The sequence below is a fragment of the Dendrobates tinctorius genome, unplaced genomic scaffold (assembly GCF_039654945.1).
Source record: "Dendrobates tinctorius isolate UK_male_01 unplaced genomic scaffold, ASM3965494v1 ptg000115l, whole genome shotgun sequence".
Taxonomy (NCBI): Eukaryota; Metazoa; Chordata; class Amphibia; order Anura; family Dendrobatidae; genus Dendrobates; species Dendrobates tinctorius.
Genome location: NW_027361783.1, coordinates 5,451,297 through 5,473,015, shown reverse-complemented (window position 1 = coordinate 5,473,015; position 21,719 = coordinate 5,451,297). Strand labels below are relative to the sequence as shown.

Genomic DNA, 21,719 nt, shown 5'->3' with positions numbered 1-21,719 from the left:
AGAGAAGAGTATATTTTTCTGTAGCGGAAGGACTGGACATGGACATAGCAATTGTTCAGGTCACAACTACAGTCCTGTCCCTCCCTTACAATTGGACAGAAGTATTTTGCAACTAAATGAAAAACATCCATTTCCCATCTCACTTGTTTATTTTCATTAGCGAAAGTGCAAACAATAAAGTGTGAACCAAACAACTGAAAATGTACAAATATACAATTCTGACATTTCCAAAAAAAAAATATCAGTGACATATCCCCCTTTCTTTTCTATAACAGTCTTATGAAGGGTGGTTATATTGGCAAATGATATTTTTTTTTAAATGTCAGAAATGTATTTTTCCATCTGTTATTGATCAACTTTTTGAACAGCACCAACCACATCCTCCCAGACACTGTTCAGAGACGTGTACTGAAAGGTCTTCAAGTTCTCAATAGGGTTCAGGTCAGGTGAGGAAGGGGCCATGTCATTACTCTTCCATCTTTAAGGCTTTAACTGGCTAGCTAAGCAGTGGAAGACTTTGATGCATGCCATTGAGCAATGTCCTGCATAAAAATCATGGTTTTCTTGAAAGATGCAGACTTTTTCCTGTACCAGTACTTGAACAAAGTGTCAGTAAGTTTGGGAGTTGATTTTGAGTCTATCTTCAACCCGAAAAGATCCAACTAGCTCATCTTCAATTACACCATCCCAAAGTAGTACCCCACCTTCACTTTGCTGGCATCTAAATCAAAGTGGAAGTCTGTGCCTTCAAGAGTCACTTTTATCTCCTCAGTCCATAATACTTTTCAAAAATCTGTCTTCAGATGTTTCTCTGCCCAATCTTTACATTTCAGCTTAAGCATCGTGATCACTGTGTTGGTAAGGTTACAACCTTACTTACATTGGCCATGTCTCTGAGCAGTGGACACCTTGTACTCCTGGTGCTCCAGAGAGGTTGCAGTTCTGGAATATAACAGCACTGGAGAATAGTGTATTCTTGGTTGATACTTCTCAAGTCTTTGTGTGTCTTTTTTCTCAACACTTGTTTTGTTAACCTGTTGACTATTTTAAACAAAACTTTGGATGGTTCTGTGATCACACCCCAATATCTTAGTAATTTCAAGAGTGCTGCATCTCTCTGTAAGGGAGCAGACAGACGGCCGCATCACTCGTGCAAGGTTCGCATCGCAATCCTCGTACTGGCCGTCTGCTCTCCTGACCAGAGCTTGAGAGCTGTATAAAGATCCATCACGCTGTCAAGCTCAGGTCAGGAGAGGTGGTTGGCCAGTCCGTGCAGTGCGATGCAATCATAGCTTGAGTTATACAGCCGTCTGTCTGCGCTCTAAGGGGAGGTTCACACAAGCGTATAAAAAAGACATTTCAAAGTTTCATCCAGAAAACTCGGATTATTTTTTTTATCACTTGTCATCTGTGTGCAGTCCACGTGCAATCTGTTTTTTACAGCAACATTAATTATTATTTTAAAAGATGATTTCTGTAAAAATCAGAAGCTATGCTGTGGCTCTGTATGGCATCCAATTTTTTGCACATTCATAAACTTGAATGGGAGAGTCTCATCCGATTTATGGAAGAAACTACAACATGCTTCAATTTTTTTCACACTAGATTTGGTCAGTAAAAAAAAATAGCTCATCTGCACTGCCCCATTGTATTTTTGGGCCAAATATACATTCATGTGAAAGAGCTCTAAGATTTTTAACAATTATTGAGTTTTCAGAGTTAGATAAATCTCTTTTGTGGCCCATTTTCTGAGGACAACAAGCTGCCTAATAATTCTGCACACTTTGATAAAGGATGTTGATCTCCTTAGGCTTCACCCTCCCTCATTATACAAATACACATCACCTGATCCTCTTCATCCAATAACCATTCAGGTTTATATAGCATGGAGTTGGACAATAAGCATAAAAATGGTGATATGGTCAAATACTCACATCTATATATAAAGTTGAGTGTATGTGTGTGTGTATGTATCAAGCCATCTCTAGCTCTCTCTGACATCAAGTGGACTATTTGTGTAAACACATCTTTCTTTCCAAGTATAACTGATTATATCTTCACAAACTGTGACACTTTAATGCTCTTCACCTAGAGGCATGATGGGAAAATGAGAGGAGTGAGGGGAAAATGAGAGATTTGAGGGGGAAAATGAGATTTGATCAGCATTTCACAATACACGGGGGGGTCTCACAATACAGAAAGGGTCTCACACTGCAAGGGAAGGGTGCTCACAATACAATGCGGGAGCCGGGTGCAAGTAATCACTTCACGGGGGGCCGTGGAGGGGGCGGTGGGAGCTTTGAGGGAGGAGCCAGCAGCAGCCACAGACAGGAGGAGAGGGGAGTGCAAACCACTCCTCCACATCCTCCCCCCTCTCACCGAGCATACTCCCCTATGTCTCGCACTCCCCCGTGTCCCCACATGACTCCGCTGCCCTCAGCCTGTCACAGCCCTGTCATGGCCGGCGCGCAAGCTGAGCTCACACTGCTGCCCCCTGCACACAATACACGAGGGGGTCTCACAATACAGGAGAGGTCTCACACTGCAAGCAAATGATGTTCACAATACACAAAGGGGCTCAAACTGCAAAGAGGAGGAGGTCTCACAACACACAGTGGGTGTCACTCTGCAAATGAAGGGGTGCTCACAATGCACCGGGATTTTCACACTGCAAGGAGAGGGGTGCTCTCACTGCAAGGGGACGGGGGCTCACAACTAACCACAGTTAGCTACTATGCCCATGTAACGCCAAACTCTTAAACTATTACCTAATAATTGTGCACACCCTGTATTGCCCAACAGAGGTGCCATGGAACATCACATAGAGCTACAGGAACTAAGTGCACCAAACAAACTTATGTCTTCATAGCCCAAAGATGACTATAAGAATGTAAATCCACGGCTATCAGATAACTGATTATTTAGGTGTGTGTGTAATGTGATCTAGTTCCTAGATGGGTGTTCCTGCTAATCATTCTAGTAGCCAATTTTAGTTAGCACATCATGCTACTGAATACAATATCCGGTACTTGAAAATACTCTAAACTGATGGGAACATAATAAACTCACAGCAATTATATTTTTTTCTATTAGATTTCGCTGATGTGATAGTCAAAACTTTAAAGAGGTTAAATGCCTTGTTAAAAATCCTTAACTTCACCAGATTCTGACACATTTTTCCCTTTAACGTTGTGTCACTCTATTGCAAGAGACATTTGCATTTATTGCTTTTGAGTAGCAGGGCCGGTTTTAGACAAAGTGGGGCTCTAGGCAAAAGTTTAAAGTGGGGCCCCAAATGCTAACATTGTAAAATCACACATTTAGGCTACATTACATGAGCAGGATGCGGATACAGGTGGCAGAGGGGCCTGTGCTGGCACTGTGGCTCCCATATTCAGGGGCCTTATATCAGCCAACGGGTCTGCCACTATTTGCATTACACAGGAGTTTTGCTAGGGTCAGAAAAGATTGGGGGGCCCAAGCCCCAAGACAAAGAGTTGTCCCCCAACCCCCTCTTAATTTTTTTTTAACACTGCAGATAACATTGCAGGGCTCCCAACTGTCCTGGATCCAGCGGGACAGTCCCGATTTTGATACTCCCACCTGCGGTATTGTAGTTTTCCTGCACTGCAAATCAGCTGCCATGCCCACCTGTCATTTCAGAAGGGACTGTGTACCGATCGCCATACAATTCCCTCTATGCACAGCACACTCCAGAACAGAAGCCCTCCCCGGCTCACGTGACCAGTCACATGACTGTGACCTCATCCTATGTAACACCAGAGAGAGTAGTAATAACTCTCTGAGAACAGATAATGTAGTAGATGTCACCTGCAGTCCTATGTAACACCACAGATAGTCTTATTCTGAAACGCTATGGCTATGTTCACATGCATTTTTTTCAGTAGCCAAAACCTGTTCTATTGGCATTAAAAATGTTGCACTCAAAACACCTGTTTTTCAGCTTGTTTCTGGTGTTCTTTACACTTTTTTCAGCTTTTTTTAAAGTGAGGATGTTTGCTTTGTCTACAGTATGTTTAAGGCCACATTGACACGTTGCGTATTCGGTCAGTATTTCACATCAGTATGTGCAAGTCAAAACCAGGAGGGTGAGAAATACAAACGTGGTAACGTGTTTCTACTATACTTTTCCTCTGATTGTTCCACTGCTGTATCTGCATTACAAATACTGATGTGAAATACTGACCAAATACTGAACGTGTGAACGAGACTTAATAATTTAATTCACCAAAACCACTTAAAAAATTGCAGGGAAAAATGCCATTGCAATATCTGCAGCTTTTTTATATTCTTTCATTGCTTTCTACGGGTGAAAACACACTGAAAGAAGTGACACACTACAGATTTAAAAAAACGCTACAGTTCAGAAATTCAGTCAGAAAAAAAACAAGCGCATGCAGAAGATTTCAGAAATCTCATATGTTTTGCTGGCACTTTAATTAGCAGCTTTTGGCCACGTTCATATTCAGAATTTCTGCAGCTTTTTCTTCTGCAAATAAGAAGTTTACAGCATTTTATAGCACAAGCAAAGACTGAGATTTTCAGAAATCTCCTGCAACACTCTTTTATTTTCTCCTGACTGAATTTCACAACTGCAGCGTTTTTTAAATCTGCAGCGTGTCACTTCTTTCAGCAATTTTTTTCACCCGTAGAAAGCAATGAAAAAGTTTTAGAAAAGCTGCAAATGTCGCAACGCTGTTTTTCTGGTGAATAAAACGAACTTCATTAAACATGTACTGTAGACAAAATGAATACTATACAAAAAAACAAGCAAAAGCTCAAAGGGTCTGTGTCCATGGTCAGTAAACTCTGGATGCTGCGTACATCCACAGCATCCAACCTGCAGCGCCCAGATGTTTCAGCACAGTGGGTGGGATTTCTAGAAATTCCATGTACACTATGCGTGCACATACGCCCGCACCTCACCCGCAGAGACAGACATGCAGCCCGACTCTCCAGACTGCAGCATGTCAATTTATCTTGCATAGATGCAAGTCTCCGCAAGAGAAATCTCACCCGTACAATGTATTGGACGCGGTGATTCTGCACAGTTCAATGAACACATGTGGAATCACCTGCGTTCAAAAGATGGCAGCACTTTAGACGGAGCACATGTCCGCTGCGTCCAAAGTGCTGCCATTTCCAGATCGTCTGCACATACTCTAAAAAATGGGTGTTTTGAAAGCAGTGCTTTTACTGCCAAGAGAGCCGGCTTTGGCTGCAAAAAAAAATGCACCAAAAACGCTGATTCATATGCACACCTATATTACATATGTGTATGGTTTACCCTTATTGTTTCACATGGGAATTCATTTATTTCTATGTCATAAATCCCCTGATTCAGCAGACAATATCCCTGTCTTGTGTCATCCAGACAGTAGTGACAGGAGGTCGCCCTGTCACATTACAAGCAGTGATTAGTGACTGTGGTCAGAGCTGATGCTGATCGCTGCTGTATGTGGCTGTGAATCTTGATCCTACAGCAATCAGCACAGAGCTCTGGGAGCACAGTGAGTAAATCACTGCTCTCTGACCTGTTACTGCTGCTCTTACCAGCTTCACTTAGGCATATCCATTCTCAGGACAGAAGCCATGATCAGGACTCAGGAGAAGACATACAGAGCTGCAGGCATCTTCCTGCACTGTCACTGTGCTGTAATCGGCACCTCCCCCTCACTCTCAACTTTTAACCTGACTGCAGGGAGAAAGAGACAGGGGGGCTCAAGGGGCTTTGCGAGACAGACGCTCCAGACTACAGAGCAATGCACAGCATTATTCACTGCTGTACACCCTCTGGACACTTCATAAATGGACTGCAGATGCAGGGGGCCCCTTTGTAGGTTGGGGCCCCAGACATCTGCCTGGTCTGCCTGAGTAGAGATGAGCAGATCACTTCACACAACCCTGGTCCATAGTCCAAGTCAATGCTTTCTGACAGCTGGCAAAAGTTCTGGATTTCTGGGCTCCCTGGCACATCATGTGATACACAGGTTACATCTCACCAGCTTGGCTACTCAGAATCTGAGCAGAAATCCTGAAGATCCTGAATTCATGCAGCTCCTGTCCACAGCCAGAGGTCACAGACACGGACCATGGACCAGGGTTGCGTGAAGTGATCCGCTTAATTGTACTTTTGAGTGAAAAGTATGAAATCTCTGTTTGTGGTACAGCTTGTCATTTCTTCTTCATTTTCCTAGAGGGTGTGCACTTTTATCCCTCCCTCTTAGATGCTATCAATAGCATTGCAGTTCATCTAAAAGTCTCAGATGCTGCCAAGCTGTGATTGACAGCATCTGGGAAGGAGGGGTGAAAGGGCATGCCCCCAAAAAAGACTCTGAAGAAACGCCCAGTTGCACTACAAGCAGAGATTTCACATTAGACCCTCCAAAACTAACAAAGGTAAATATCTCAGCAATGGAGTGACATAGCTCAAAACGGAAAAAAGCTGTAAAATCACAGGAGCTCAGTGATTTTTACAAGGTATTTCACTTTTTTGAGGTTCTCTTTAAACCTAACATGAATATAAAATAATATATTTTCAAACATTTATATTGCTGTTAGTTGGTAAATCATGCAACTAAAAACTACATCAGTACATGACGAAGATGATGAAGATGAGTCAAGTCATGACTCTGTGAATGCACAGAAGCCTGTGCCTTTGCCTTAGTGCAGACTGAATGAATGAAGACAGTGTCAGGCAGCCAGGAGTGTGCTGCAGCTCTGCAGGGATTGCAGAAAGATCACAGCATAGATCAGAGACGCCTTACCACGCTTTCTGCTCCTCACTCCAGATTTCACTTTATACCGGTCTAGGGGACTATTTACCAGTTATGAGTGGAGACCTGTTGAGAAATCATCTCAGGTAAATACTTAGTTTCTTTCCATTAAGCTCAGAAATTGGCAGCTAGGGCCCTTCTTTTGCAAGACCAGTATTATGCCATAGGCTGATAGTATGGCATAGTGATGCACTGGCATGTGACAAATATGTATGCATAAGTTCATGATTTTTTTGTGATTTGCTAAACAATTGCAACATTTGCTATACTTGGAAACTAATCAGCTTCATGATTAATCTGTGACAGACAGGCTGATTTTCTATTCTTACAGTAATGGTTAAAAATACCCAATGCTTCAGTGCTGTGCGTCATAGATGTGCAAGAATGAATGCCTTTCTTTACACATTTGCATGGGACTGCCAATCAGCTTTGCACATTCCAAGGCAACGCTGGCATTATTGTGCCCGAAATACACTTGACAGAGCTTTCAATGCTGACATTATATTAGTGGGTCATCACAATGATGGGCTGTACAGAGTGTCAGAATTACCAGGGGTATAGAATAGACATTGTCGTAAGCACGAAGAAAGTCTGTACTTACTCCCACTCTCGATGGTTGATTTGAACCATAGTGTACTAGAGAGAGACATATTATTACCCGCATGATTCATTGGGGTAAGCAATGTCAAGTTCCTTGGATTGCGACGGACTTGAATATATACTTTATCACAATTAAGAATAATTGCCTATTAGTATTTGGATTCAGATTAAGGACAGACGGGCCAAAACTTAAGCCAGCGCTCACGTCCCAGTGTGAATGTGTGTTTACACTGAATGCATCCAGGGAGACTAACAATTTATTTTTTAGGAGTTGAGTTTGGTGCAAGTTTTGGAACAAGAAGAAATCAGCTGAACTCTGCAGGGAGTAATTAAGGAAAACAATCTATTACATTGTTAAGCAAGGCGGGAAAATAGATTTATTTTGCACATTTGACCATGGCTTATAAATAGAGGAATCGCTTCATCTAGCAATTTTATGTTTATACAGCAACATGTTAATGTCTGAAATGTGCATTTCCGTAATGTAGAAGGCAGCAGAGTGCCTGCATTGCAGTAGGAAATCCACTAATGCATGAGCTAGGGCGACCGAAGGAGCGCGGCTCAGGCTCCTTTAGTGGGGACATGAATTATGTGTCGTGAATTAGCACTGAAGCCCATTGTTCACATTGTGATGAATTATTCATTTTGGTTAATTAGTCTCAGCATTGACTGCAAATAAAATACATTACAGACTCTGAGACTTGATAAAACGAATGATATTACACATATTTACTAATCACTTGGCGGGTAAACAGAAGTTTGGAAATGGAGGTTTAGTGAAAAGGAGCCTCAATCGTACATTTTAATAAAGAGACAAAGTGAATCTTGAAAAAATTACTTTTGTATGGGCGATGTTTTCTTAGTTGGTCATGTTGCTTAAAAATTAACATTGTTTTCCCAATGAAAAACTTAAGACAATATATTCTCCACATTCTACATTTAAAGCTGCCGCTATACATACAGGATTAGGTTATGTTAATATTATGTTTGGGCCACACGTCAGTGGGTCTGTTGGGGCTCCATCTGAAGCCCTGAAAACTGGATTGGGGCAGTAACCGCAAAGTGGCCATTGACTTTAATGAGGCTGATGGAGTAATTTTGTGCAGTGTCTGATCTTTGTTTCAGCAGTGTCCGCCTTCTTGAGGCAAGCACAAAAGCGGACACTGCCTAAATAAAGGTCAGAAACAGCAGAAAGTGACTCCGTATGCCTTATTAAAGTCAATGGTCCCATTGGGCGTTCCACCCAAATTCTATTTTTCGTTGATTCAGATGGACGCGCTGATGGAGCCAATGTCGTGCGAGCCAAAGGCAATATGAACACGGCCTGAAAATAGAACTTAATGCTTACTTTTGGCAGGTTAGAAGCCAATTACAATACCACAGTAATGGCCCACAGAAGAACAGGTGAATTCCCCGGGGAGGACCTGTGCAAAAGTGAGATCCCCTAGCAAACATTCCAGTTTACTACTATATAGAAGCATGTATAAATTTGTGTATCAGGGTAATGTGATATTTGCTTGTAAATGAACACAGGCCCCCAGAGTAATCGTTACTGTTGGGCCCATGTCACTCCAGCCCGATACTGTTTACACCTGACTGTGAAAGAAAGACTTAGGTGGAACTACGTAAGCTCGTAAGAGCACCTGACAGTTTTAAGATATATCTTCCAAGCAAAAAGTTAAAGGCATTACCCCACCCATGCTCAATTTATAGTCTATGGTGCCCATTGTTAAACCATTTTTTCCAAAGGTTGATGGGTCAATTAGATCATACATGGTTTAAGTTCAAATTCCCAGGCCCCAATGTAAAATATGTACCAAGGCCCTTAAGTATCAGCGTCCTTTATAATGCTGGTCTAGTAATCTGGGGCAGAGGTGCCTAAATGCAATCACAACCTTTGCATTCTCTGCAGTTTGACCTTGTCTGGGGCTTTCATATCTTTAGGCCTTCCACCATACACATTGTTTCCAGTCCTTTTTAGCCTTCCCAGCAAAAAACGTATTGGGCTAAAATATTAACAGTGAACCTCGAACAAGAGGTGATAACCTGATTCTTTACATACAGTATATTTATTTATATTTTTATTAGTCCTTGAACCATTCTTAAGGGGGTTTTACACTAAGCGATATCGCTAGCAATATCGCTAAAACGTCACTGGTTTTGTGACGTTATAGCGATATTGCTAGCGATATCGCTATGTGTGATACTTACCAGCGACCGGCTCCCCCGCTGTCCATCGCTGATCGCGCGAGAATGTCCGGCTCCATTTCTCGTCGGGCGCTTCCTGCTGAGACTTCCTGCTGTGACGACGAGCGACGCTGGACGCGGGCGGGAGGACGCAGGATCGCTGTGTGTGAATGGTAAGTATCGTGCGCTGCGTCGCTGCTGCATCGCTGTGAGATCTTTCTGTATGAAAGCTCACTAGCGATCATTTAGCGATGCACCAGCGATCCTGACCGGGTCGGATCGCTGGTTGGATCGCTGGTGCATCGCTAAATGTAAAAGGGCCTTTAGCTGCATGATAACTGCACTAGGAAGAAGGTGTAAAAGGATGTATCTTCTGGATGAAGAAATAATAGGGCATGTTTATATGCAACATGCCAAACCCTGCCTCAGCGCCTTTACGTTTCCATCATTTGGCACCCTCTTCACTCTATGTTATAATCTAGTTTTGGTAGCCAAGAGGGACATGATCCACAACTCTTTTCTGCTGGCATTTTCATGAGGATCATTAACAATTGGCTAATAAGTCAAGGTTTAGATAAAAGAAGAAGGGACCATATCTCAAGAATGGAGAGGCGCAGGAACAAAAGGTCAGTCCTGGTAAATTTGGGACTCTTGGCAAACAACTGCATATTACATAGTGTCATGGTTCCAACCCATCAAAGAGCTTGTAGTGGGGTGCTGCTAACTATTCACTGAAGTGGAAACTTAATATAATTTATAAGATAGGGCGCGCTAATAAACAAATCTGTAATATCTAAGAGGGAACTTTTAACGATGACGCCAATATGAGCAAAGTATTAGTTAGAGATTCTGCGCCGAGGACCAGAAGCTTGAAACCATGGAATTATAAGCAATCTAGAAAGTTATTGCCACAATCCGCAGGGTTAAAAATAGATTTTACTACCAGATGGTAATTCCTGCTCAAAAAACATGATTTTTATAAAATTATACACTGTTAACAGTTTTAAATTAGCATTTGTATTACTGCAGATTGATTCTCAGAAATATACAGTGTGGCTGTCAATCAAGAGCACTTTAGGAGCATTACAACGTGATCTGTAGTATGAAGTTATTAATGAGAGCAGAAACTAAATAAAGCATGAATAGAGAAAGGCCTCCTGTTGACCAATGCTTGCCAGAAATCATGTGAGAATCAGTAGGCAGCATTGAAGCAGATTTGTAGTCTGCTATGAGAATACATTCATTAATTATCTGTAATTGAGATGAATTTACAGATACAATGTGCAGACAAGCACCAAAGTATATCACTGTGAAGAGGGAGATAGATGCCCACCAGGGCTTCCACTTCTACATGAAGAAAATGAAAGCCAGCAGGATATTCTTCAAAATCACTAAGCCATGTGTTTAGGCCAAACTGCAGGACTCACTTATCATTGTACCAGAAAATCCCCAGGTTCTGACACAATAATGGGCTAATTGTCCAACAGAGAATATCCCTGTTTGAACCTGACTTTAGAACAATTTGTTTGCCATCACCATCTATTTTTTGAGTTTAATCTCAAATAACCTGTTTAGTCTTATTGATTAAAAGTCTTACATGTCGTGTGTTTTATTGTCGATGGTCAGTAGGGCCCTTCAAATAATTTCCTCTGCTGACATTGGATAGCTATAGGGCCTAATTTCACTAGGAGTGCATGTTCATCAGGTGAAAAGATTGTTAAGCTTGGTTAAAAATCATCATTCTCAACGTGTAAGCCAAAACATGGTCATTTAATCCATTTGAAGAGGTTGACCACACATCCATGAGTACCATATGATATAATCGTTCTGTGCTCATAGAATATCATTGATCTCTTCAGCACACGTCTTGGTTACGCATGATGATACATTGCCAAAAATGATAATTTTAAAGAAAGCTTTTAAATCATTATACCCAACAAGTGAGCATTTTCCTTGTTCTTCAGGTAATGGCAGCCTGTTTAGACAGGCTGCCAATCGAGAATGAGTGTTCCTAAGAATGCTCATTCCTTATTATCAGCAATTGTAAATGCTCCCTCTAGTTAGATAATATTCTAATTTAATGGTCTTCAACCTTCCCTACTATGAGAGCCACATTCAGGTCTTAGAGAGGGTCGAAAGCCACATCCAAAGCCCTCCCCTCCCATTGAGTATTGACATACAGCCACCACCTCCCCTACAGTAGTGATACCATGCGCCCCCATTCACGATTGTGTTAATATTGTATCCAGGACTCCAGCGCTGTAGTGCTATCCACTGAGCCACTGTGCTGCAACTCTCACTTCTTCTGGGTATCAAGTTTGTCTGAAGGAAGTGAAAGTGAAGGGGCTTCTGATTGAATGCAGGGCTGACATAGCATAACATCACATGAGCAATGGGAAACCAATTACTGGAACGGCATCGTAGGTAACTGTAGGCTGTTTATATGGGGGAATATAGCAATTGAGAAGGGGTTGTCCAAGTAGTAGATGTAATAAACAATCTATTTAAAGCGAACCTGTCAGCAGGATTTTGCTAAATAAACTACAGGCATTGTCAAGTTGTCAGTGTTAAACAGATTAAAATGATACCTGGGGTGAAGAAATCCATCTTGTGATTGTTGTGTAATCAGTGTTAGAAGTTTTCAGTTAATGAGATTCTCATGCTCTGGGGTGGGACTCTAGGCAGAGTCTTATCTTCCTACTCTAAGCCAGAGAAACCAAGGGAAGACCTGTCCACAGGTCCACCCCGAAGCGCAGACATGTTCCCCATAATAGCGACAGACGGTTTGTGCTTAGGGATGGACCTGTGGGCAGATCTTTCCTTGGTTTCTTTGGTTTAGAGCCCCGGAGCGCGAGTATCTCATTAACTGAAAAGTTCTAACACTGATTACACAAGAACAACAAGAAGGATTTCTTCACCCCGGTATCATTTTAATCAGTATAACAGTAGCAACCTGACAATGTCTGTAGTTTACTTAGCAAAATCCTGCTGACAGGTTCACTTTAAATTAAGTGGATATTCTGACTCAAGATATCTGCTATGGTCATTTTAAGCATGGGTGATGCAATAAATTTGTGCAGACAGGATCCCTTAGTGAGGGGGTTTGTCCTTTGCCATAATGGTGTCATTGAGGAAGGTGCAGTGTGGCTGAGGCAAGGACTCAAGATCTATTGATGGAAACAAATGTATTTATAGTGGTTATATCTTTAAGGATTTTTCTAATGCTGGATGCAGATGAGCATATTTTTTTGTCATCGGATCAATTATGTAAATGAAACTCTGATCAAGGTGTCAGCATAGTAGGATCTGATTTTCTTGAATGAGGAGAAGATGGAGCAAAAACATTTCTCCATCTTCTCCATTATGTCAGTGCGCAAAATTAGACTGCACTGAGACTCATTGACTGAGTGTCATCCTTATATCGGATCAAACGTGCGCCTGCAGCGAGTTTTTCACTGGACAGTCTCTGACGGAGGAAAATAATTGGACATGTGCATGACCCAATAGACTAACATTAGTCCGAGTGCAATCCATTGTTTTGTCGGCTCACACTCAGACAGCAAATACGCTCGTGTGCACCTGGCCTAAGGTTTACCTCTCATCTGGTGTCACTTTATAAATGTCTAGGAGAGTGGTCAAAGTTTTATAATGTTACAGTATTCCTTAAAAAGTATTTGTATAGGTTACTATGGTGACACACTGTAACTTTTCTTTGTGTGGCTTTATACATGGCTGGTTCCAAGCACGGGGTTCTGTCAATGACAAGCCTTTAGCGCCAATATGTCATCGTTGTGGTGTACCCTAATGGTGCCATTAAGAGTGCCTATCATATGTGAGGTGAAGGTAGATGAAAATGCTAAGAATTTTAAAAGGTTGACTGTCTGTAAAACTTCAAAGTAGCAGTAGAGCACATGGAATAATTGACAATGGCGTGAAGATCCATTGTCTCTGAAAAGTCTCTTGTTTCTATGACTACGGGAGAAAGTTCCATGGTTTGATGATTAAAATGAAGTCTCTGCATTTAGAAGGAAAAAAAGAAGTAATGCATTTATTTACACAGTTGCCTGAAACTTCTGTTCTGAGAGGTTCACGTGAGGACAGAAGCCGCTGTCTGTAGTAGTTATTTCACATCAGCACCAGCTTATGTCATGCTCTTAAAATCTAGTTAACAAAACATTGATCCTAACAATGGTCATATAACCGGCATTACCCAATGACTAAGCGTGACATATTCTCAAGGTGACAATACATTCACTCATCACATTGCAACATAAGCCACAAGATGTTTCAATATACTCAGCCATCAGCTATGGAGTGATATGTGCAAGTAAATGCTTTTGACCTCATACAGATTTTGTTACTTCTATTTCATAGGTCTCTTGGTAATATTATAAATTGCATAATGGTGTTACAAAGGTTGCCCAGTAAAAATAGCATTTTCGTATATCCTAATAAGGAATTCTGATTTATTAGGTAGGGGCCCTCTGCTCAGATTCTTCATCTTAGTGGAGAATGGTTACAAAGGGTGTCTGTCACACGTGAGGAATTTTCCTAACCTGCAATACAAAGACATCTAATTAATGTGAATGGTCATTACATAATACCCTCTATCACCTGTGGTGGCACTATAGAGAAACTAAACCGCCATAGATCCCTTCAGATTACAGCTGATTGAAAAGGGTCCCAATAGAAAGATGCATTGTCATCTGATTAGTGGTAAGGGTTCTCTGTAAAGGTCCCTATACACATTAGACCAGTGTTCCCCAACTCCAGTCCTCAAGAGCTGCCAACAGAACATGTTTTCAGGATTTCATTAGTAATTACTTCACCTGGGCAATGCTAAGAAAATCTTGAAAACATCCACTGTTGATGGCTCTTGAGGACTGGAGTTGGGGAACACTCCATTAAACTAACATCAGCCATATTTGCTGCTATTGACGGGTTCGTCCAACAGTCAAAAGCCTATGGATCCCCCAACAAATGAATGTTGGGATATAAGGGTCCACCAAATCTAATTTCAGGCTACTGTTACTTTGTTCTCTGAGAGCTAGATCACCACCAGAGAAATGGCAAGGACTCTGATAGAGAACACATGAGCGGTTTTCAGAGAAACGCCTGTGTATGTGAGAGACGGGGAGACAGCTACTTGTAGAACAATCCCCCTTTTTAATAACCAGTAAAGGCTATGGAGATAGCTGTAAGCTGATATTAATAGGCTGGGAAGATCTATGGATCCAGAATAATGACACAAGCTCACTGCTGTCTGCTTTCCCTCAGCAGGCTATTAGAAATAAGGGTGAGCCAATGCCATTTTTTTCACATATTTTTTGTATTTATTAGCTAAATACATTTACAGTAAACTACACACGCACTGCACTAATTTTATATTTCACTGACATATTTCTATCTATTTTATATATTTATTCTATCCATTCTTTTCTGACAGTTCGGGCTGTGAATTTACTTTACGCAGCTGATGAAATGTTGGGTCTTCTAGGAGATGGGTGAGTAAAAATCGGACGGTACATACATGGTCCGTGTGCTGTGTGATTTTTTGTATCGCACCTATTGACTTGCATTGGCGAGTGCAATGTTTTTCTCAGTCCGATCCGATTTGAGAAAAAACTCGTAGACGAGCAATGACTCATTTACTAACATTGGTCAGAGTGTAATTCGATGTTTCCTCACATTGCACTCTTTCGATTTATACCCTCGTGTGAATGAGCCTTTAGGCTTCAAAGCTAAAAACAAAGAGCCAACTGCTGTCTGATTTTTTTTTTGCCTTGACAAAAATGTCGTGCAGACTACCTTTTTTGATCCAACTAGAAAACATATAGCAGCTAGAAACAAGGCAAACAGAAGACCTTTTATGACACTTCCGTTCTCATTTATTTAGATTTTTATGATCTAAAATAGATTCAGAATTAGAAATAAATACAGGACACATGGATTATCCAATCCAGAAAAAAACCATTGTGGGATATTACACATTGTAGGAAAATATTTTATAAATTGTGCCAAGTAGAGGAACACAAATTAGGCACATATAGGGAGCTTCATTTCTGCAGTTTCTGTATATGTAATATTCTAATTGTAGTTATATTTAAATGGTCACTGTACCTTTATACAATTAACGTACTAAACTGGCAGTGTGCAAATCATTTTACTCACAAATTATGTTGTCTTGCTCTGAAAAATCCACCAAATTGCCAGCCCCTAAGTGTTTCCCTTTTGCCTATGTACTTCTGTTATCTGTGAGCACGGATATGTGGTTATTCTATGGTAACTACTATGAGGCTCTAAAAATGATATTGGTAAATCTGTGTGGTGGATGAAGGCTGAGCAGTTCTGGGTAGATGATATTATCAGTCAACATGTAAAGGAAACTAGGCAATCTATGTCATCTGAACAGACATGATGTTAAACCTTCGTACCACGTGTGACAGATGACACATAAAATCCACTATTCCATCTGGCTGTTTTTACAGGCACTTAAAATAGTTGTTTCTGAGAAATGTATCCAGAGATCGCCTGAAGCTTCCATCAATTCTTTTCATGGACACAATAGACTTATTGATTTCTGTCTTCAAAATGTCCTAATACGAGTAGACCGAGGTTCAATGCTCACATGTTCCAGGTCAAGGGACAATTTAGCTAGTGTCACTGCCTTACAAAAAACAGCGATGAGATATCTTATTATTATCTTATCGTTCTTAGTAATGCAATAATTAAGATTTCTCCCAAGGATTTGTCAATATTCTATCAAGGCAATATATATGATTTAGTGCATAAATAGATACAAATTTGCTAAATATTTCCCTTTAATTACATTTACGGTATATCATAGATGTATGTGGTTATCATCAACTACGCTATTAACACTAAGGGTATGTGCACACGTTGTGGATTCGTCTGCGGATCTGCAGCGGATTTGGCCCAGCAGCTTTCAAAGGGATGTACAGTACCATGTTATCCTATGGAAAACAAAAACCACTGTGCACATGCTCTGGAAAAATCCACGTGGAAACGCAGCGGTTTATTTTCCGCAGCATGTGAATTTTTTGTGCGGATTCCGCAGCATTTTTATACCTATTCCATTCTACGAATCCGTAGGTGTGAAAACCCAGGTAAAATCTGCACTAAATCTGCTAGAAATCCGCAGGAAATCCGCAGGTAAAATGCAGGCATTTTGACCTGCGGATTCTGCAGATTCCACGCGAAAAAATTCGCAGACGAATCCGCAACGTGTGCACATACCCTAATGCATTCTGGGGGTGAGGGGCACCTTGGCAAACAGTTATTGTTCGTCATTGGTAAGCAGTTAAACGTCACTTGCCAAGAACATCCAGGATCAGATCTACAAATCCAACCACCACTATTTGGAGTCCCACGCATCCATTACTATTGTTAAGGTACTGTCACACTTAGCGATCTACCAGCGATCCCGACCAGCGATATGACACGGTCAGGATCGCTGGTACATCGCTAGGTGGTCGCTAGTGAGCTGCCACACAGGCAGATCTCACCAGCGACATCGCTGGGGACGGGGGTCGCTACTTACCTGTCACACTAGGCTGTTATGATTGAGTCACCGTAGGAGGCAAAAACAGAAATGCTAGCTAGTCCTGAAAACCAGAGAAGTTGGCAACTATCAGATTGCAGACCCCTGAACCTATCAACACAACTAGCAGTAGCCGTGGGGGGTTCCTACGATGACCTAGACCCCTCGATCACAGCCGGAGAGATACATAGGCCTAAAGAAGGAAAGGGGAAATCTAACTGCCCCAGAGCAGACCCCAAAGCAATAGGCAGCCCCCCACATATAATGACGGTGAAGCAAGATGAAAACACTTACACAGACAGAAAGACAGGCTGAGCAAAGACGGGGCCCAAAAACTACCTAGATAGGAACGGATAGGAAGGCTGCTGTCTGCAATCTGCCAAAACCGTAACAGAGACAAAAGCCAACAAGCTGATATAAAAATGGCCCTGAAGCAACTAAGCTTCAAAAACTAAATCAGCACTCAGGTACCTTCAGAAGACAGAGCTCACGGAACACTGCACACTCCAGCAGGGAGTGGCAGAATCCAAAAAGCAAGAAAAACAAAAATAAATCTTAGATGCAAAAAGGCAAAACAGAAAACTTAGCTTTAGGAGAGCAGGAATCAGACTGGAGTCCACAGAGAAATCACCCGCAGGGCAGAAAGGGCGTAGGCTGCCTTAAATCCAGTCAGTGACTCCACTCAGCCAATCGTCTTCATTAGTCCCAGGTGCCTGATAATCAGGCTCACTACCTTCCTTCACTAGAATAGGGAGTTCACCAGGCCTCAGTGACGGAGGGGAAAATGAACTCACAACAGTACCCCCCCTTGAGGAGGGGTCACCGAACCCTCAACAACGCTACCAGGGCGATCAGGGTGAGCCCGATGAAAGGCACGCACCAATCTTTTGGCATGAATATCAGAGGCAGAGACCCAGGAATTATCCTCCTGACCCTAACCCTTCCACTTAACCAAATACTGGAGTCTCCGTCTAGCCAGTCGGGAATCCAGAATTTTCTCTACTTCATATTCCATGTTACCTTCAACCAATACAGGGTCCGGAGGTGCCACCTCAGGCACAACTGGCTCAACAAACCTCTTCAACAAGGACTTATGGAACACATTATGGATCTTAAATGTGACAGGAAGAGCCAAACGAAAAGAGACCGGATTAATAATCTCCAAAATCTTGTAAGGTCCAATAAATCTAGGCTTAAACTTAGGAGAAGCCACCTTCATAGCAATATTTTTTGATGATAACCACACCATATCACCAATCTTAAACTGGGGACCAATGGTCCTATGTCGATTGGAAAACCGCTGGGCCTTTTCCTGAGAGAGAGATAACTTATCCACCACTTGGTCCCAGATCTGGTGCATTCTCTCCACCACAGTGTCAACACCTGGGCAGGCAGAAGGCTCCACCTGCCCTGAAGAAAATCGAGGGTGAAAACCAAAGTTACAAAAAAAAGGTGACATCAAAGTGGCAGAACTAGCTCTATTATTTAAAGCAAATTCGGCCAAGGGCAAAAATGAAACCCAATCATCCTGATCAGCGGAAATAAAACATCTCAAATACGACTCCAAGGTCTGGTTTGTTCTCTCTGTCTGCCCATTGGTCTGAGGGTGAAAAGCAAAGGAGAAGGACAACTGAATTCCCAACTTGGAACAGAACGTCCTCCAAAATTTAGACACAAATTGAACTCCTCTGTCAGATACAATGTTCTCAGGAATCCCGTGCAAGCGAACCACCTGTTGCAAAAACAAGGGCACCAACTCAGAGGAAGATGGCAACTTAGGGAGTGGTACAAGATGAACCATCTTAGAGAACCTATCACAAATCACCCAAATAACAGTCATTCTTTGAGAGACCGGCATATCAGAAATGAAATCCATTGAAATATGGGTCCATGGCCTCCTGGGAACCGGCAAAGGCATCAACAACCCACTAGAGCGAGAACAAGATTTAGACCGGGAGCAAGTCCCACAGGACTGCACAAAATTCCTGACATCATGAGACAAGGTGGGCCACCAAAAAGAGCGACTCACCAGATCTCTAGTACCAAAAATACCTGGATGACCAGCCAATGCAGAGCAATGAACTTCAGACATCACTCTCTTCTTCCACTGGTCAGGAACATACAACTTTCCACTGGGGCAACGCTCAGGTTTGTCCTCCTGGAACTCCTGCAGAGCAAGTCTCAAATCGGGCGAGATGGCAGAAAGAACTACCCCTTCGCCTAAGATGGTGGCAGGCTTGGTCACCACAGGAGAATCAGCAAAGAAACTCCTATTGAGGGCGTCAGCCTTGACATTCTTAGTTCCAGGAAGGAAAGAGACCACAAAATCAAAACGTGTAAAAAACAAGGCCCACCTAGCCTGTCTAGGGTTCAAGCGTTTAGCCGACTCTAGGTAAATCAAATTTTTGTGGTCAGTGAGGACCACAACTTGATGTTTGGCTCCCTCCAACCAATGTCTCCACTCCTCAAATGCCCATTTCATGGCCAACAGTTCCCGATTCCCCACATCAAAGTTACGTTCAGATGAAGAGAACTTACGGGAAAAGAAAGCACAAGGATTCATTTTAGATGTTACCGGATCCTTTTGGGACAACACCGCTCCTGCACCAATCTCAGAAGCATCCACCTCTACCTGGAACGGGAGTGAGACATCAGGTTGCCGCAGAACCGGGGCGGAGGTAAATCTACGCTTCAGCTCCTGAAAGGAAGCAACCGCCTCCGGAGACCAATTCAACACATCCGCACCCTTCCTGGTCAGGTCAGTCAATGGTTTGGCAATACTAGAAAATTTTGCTATAAATTTCCGATAAAAATTAGCAAAACCCAAAAACTTCTGGAGGGCCTTCAAAGAAGTGGGCTGAACCCAATCATAAATGGCCTGTACCTTGGCCGGGTCCATTTTAATAGTTGACGGAGACAAAATAAATCCCAAAAAAGAAATTCTCTGTACTCCAAAAAGGCATTTTGATCCTTTGACATACAGAGAATTCTCTCTCAAGATCCGGAACACAGTCCGAATATGTTCCACATGAGAATCCCAATCCTTGGAGAAGATCAAAATATCATCCAGATAGATAATCAAAAATTTATCGACAAAGTCTCGGAAAATATCGTTCATGAAGCACTGGAAGACAGAAGGGGCATTAGTGAGCCCAAAAAGCATCACCAGGTACTCAAAATGTACCTCCGGAGTATTAAACGCCGTCTTCCATTCATCCCCCTGCTTAATGCGGATAAGATTATACGCCCCCTGAGGTCAAGCTTGGTAAACCAGCAAGCACCTCTGACTCTAGAGAATAGATCCGAAATCAGGGGTAACGGATACTGATATTTAATAGTAATTTTATTGAGGGCACGATAATCAATACAAGGCCTTAAAGAACCATCCTTCTTGGCCACTAAAAAAAACCGGCACCTAAGGGTGAAGAGGATGGTCTAATATGACCCTTCTCCAACGTCTCCTTAATATAGGACCGCATAGCCTCGTGCTCGGGTACAGATAAATTGAAGAGCCGACCCATAGGAAATTTACACCCCGGGATTAGTTCAATTGCACAGTCATAACTCCTATGAGGAGGCAAGGACGCAGACTCATTCTCACTAAATACATCATAGTAGTCCGCCAAATAGTCAGGAACCTCATGCGACTGAGGAGAGGTGGAAAAAACCGGAGCCTCACTAAAGGTACACCGGCAACCCCAACTCACCACAGACACAGACTTCCAATCCAAAACTGGATTATGAATCTGCAACCAGGGAAACCCCAGAACAACGGCATCATGCAGACCGTGCAACACCAAAAATCTGCAATTTTCTTGATGGTCTGGGGCGACCCGCATGACCAACTGGGTCCAAAACTGAGGTTTATTTTTAGCCAGAGGGGTAGCATCAATCCCCCTCAAAGGGATAGGCGTCTGCAGAGGTGTCAACGGAAATCCACAACGTTTAGCAAAATCCAAGTCCATTAGGTTTAGCGCTGCTCCCGAATCCACAAAAGCCTTGGCGGAAAATGTGGACAGGGAACAGATCAGAGTAATCGCCAAAAGAAACTTAGGCTGAACCCCACCAACAGAAAACGTGTGTGCAAAGCGTTTCTCACGTTTAGGACAAACAGAAATAACATGTGAGGCATCTCCATAACATGTGAGGTTCAGACGTCTGTTCAACCGGTGGCAACACCTCTCGTGTAATCCTGCGTTCACGTAAACGCCGATCAACCTGAATGGCTAAAGACATAGAATCGTCCAGACCAGAGGGAACAGGAAATCCCACCATAGTATCTTTTACGGCTTCTGACAAACCCTTCCGAAAGAGAGCAGCCAAGGCACTATCACTCCAGGTAGTAAGGACCGCCCACTTTTGGAACTTTTGACAGTACAACTCTGCAGATTCTCGACCCTGGTTCAATGCTAACAGGGTCTTTTCAGCCTGATCAATAGCATTAGGTTCGTCGTACAGCAACCCCAAGGCTTGAAAAAATGCGTTCACATTAGTCAGAATAGGGTCATCTGGATTCAAAGAAAACGCCCAATCCTGGGGATCGCCGCGCAGCAAAGAGATGACAATTTTAACCT

At 42.4% G+C, this 21,719-nt stretch overlaps 1 protein-coding gene across 4 annotated transcripts in view; it reads left to right on the top strand.

Moving 5' to 3' along the window:
* PHACTR1 (phosphatase and actin regulator 1) overlaps positions 1 to 21,719 on the top strand; it is a 530,355-nt gene that overhangs the window by 154,242 nt on the left and 354,394 nt on the right. Inside the window, exon 1 of one of the 4 annotated variants that reach the window (XM_073589969.1) lies at positions 6,784 to 6,883. The exons of the other annotated variants lie outside the window; for them this stretch is intronic. The gene's annotated coding sequence lies outside the window, so the exon portion shown is untranslated. Of the gene's footprint in view, positions 1 to 6,783; positions 6,884 to 21,719 lie in introns of those variants that run through there. 4 annotated transcript variants of the gene reach the window in all.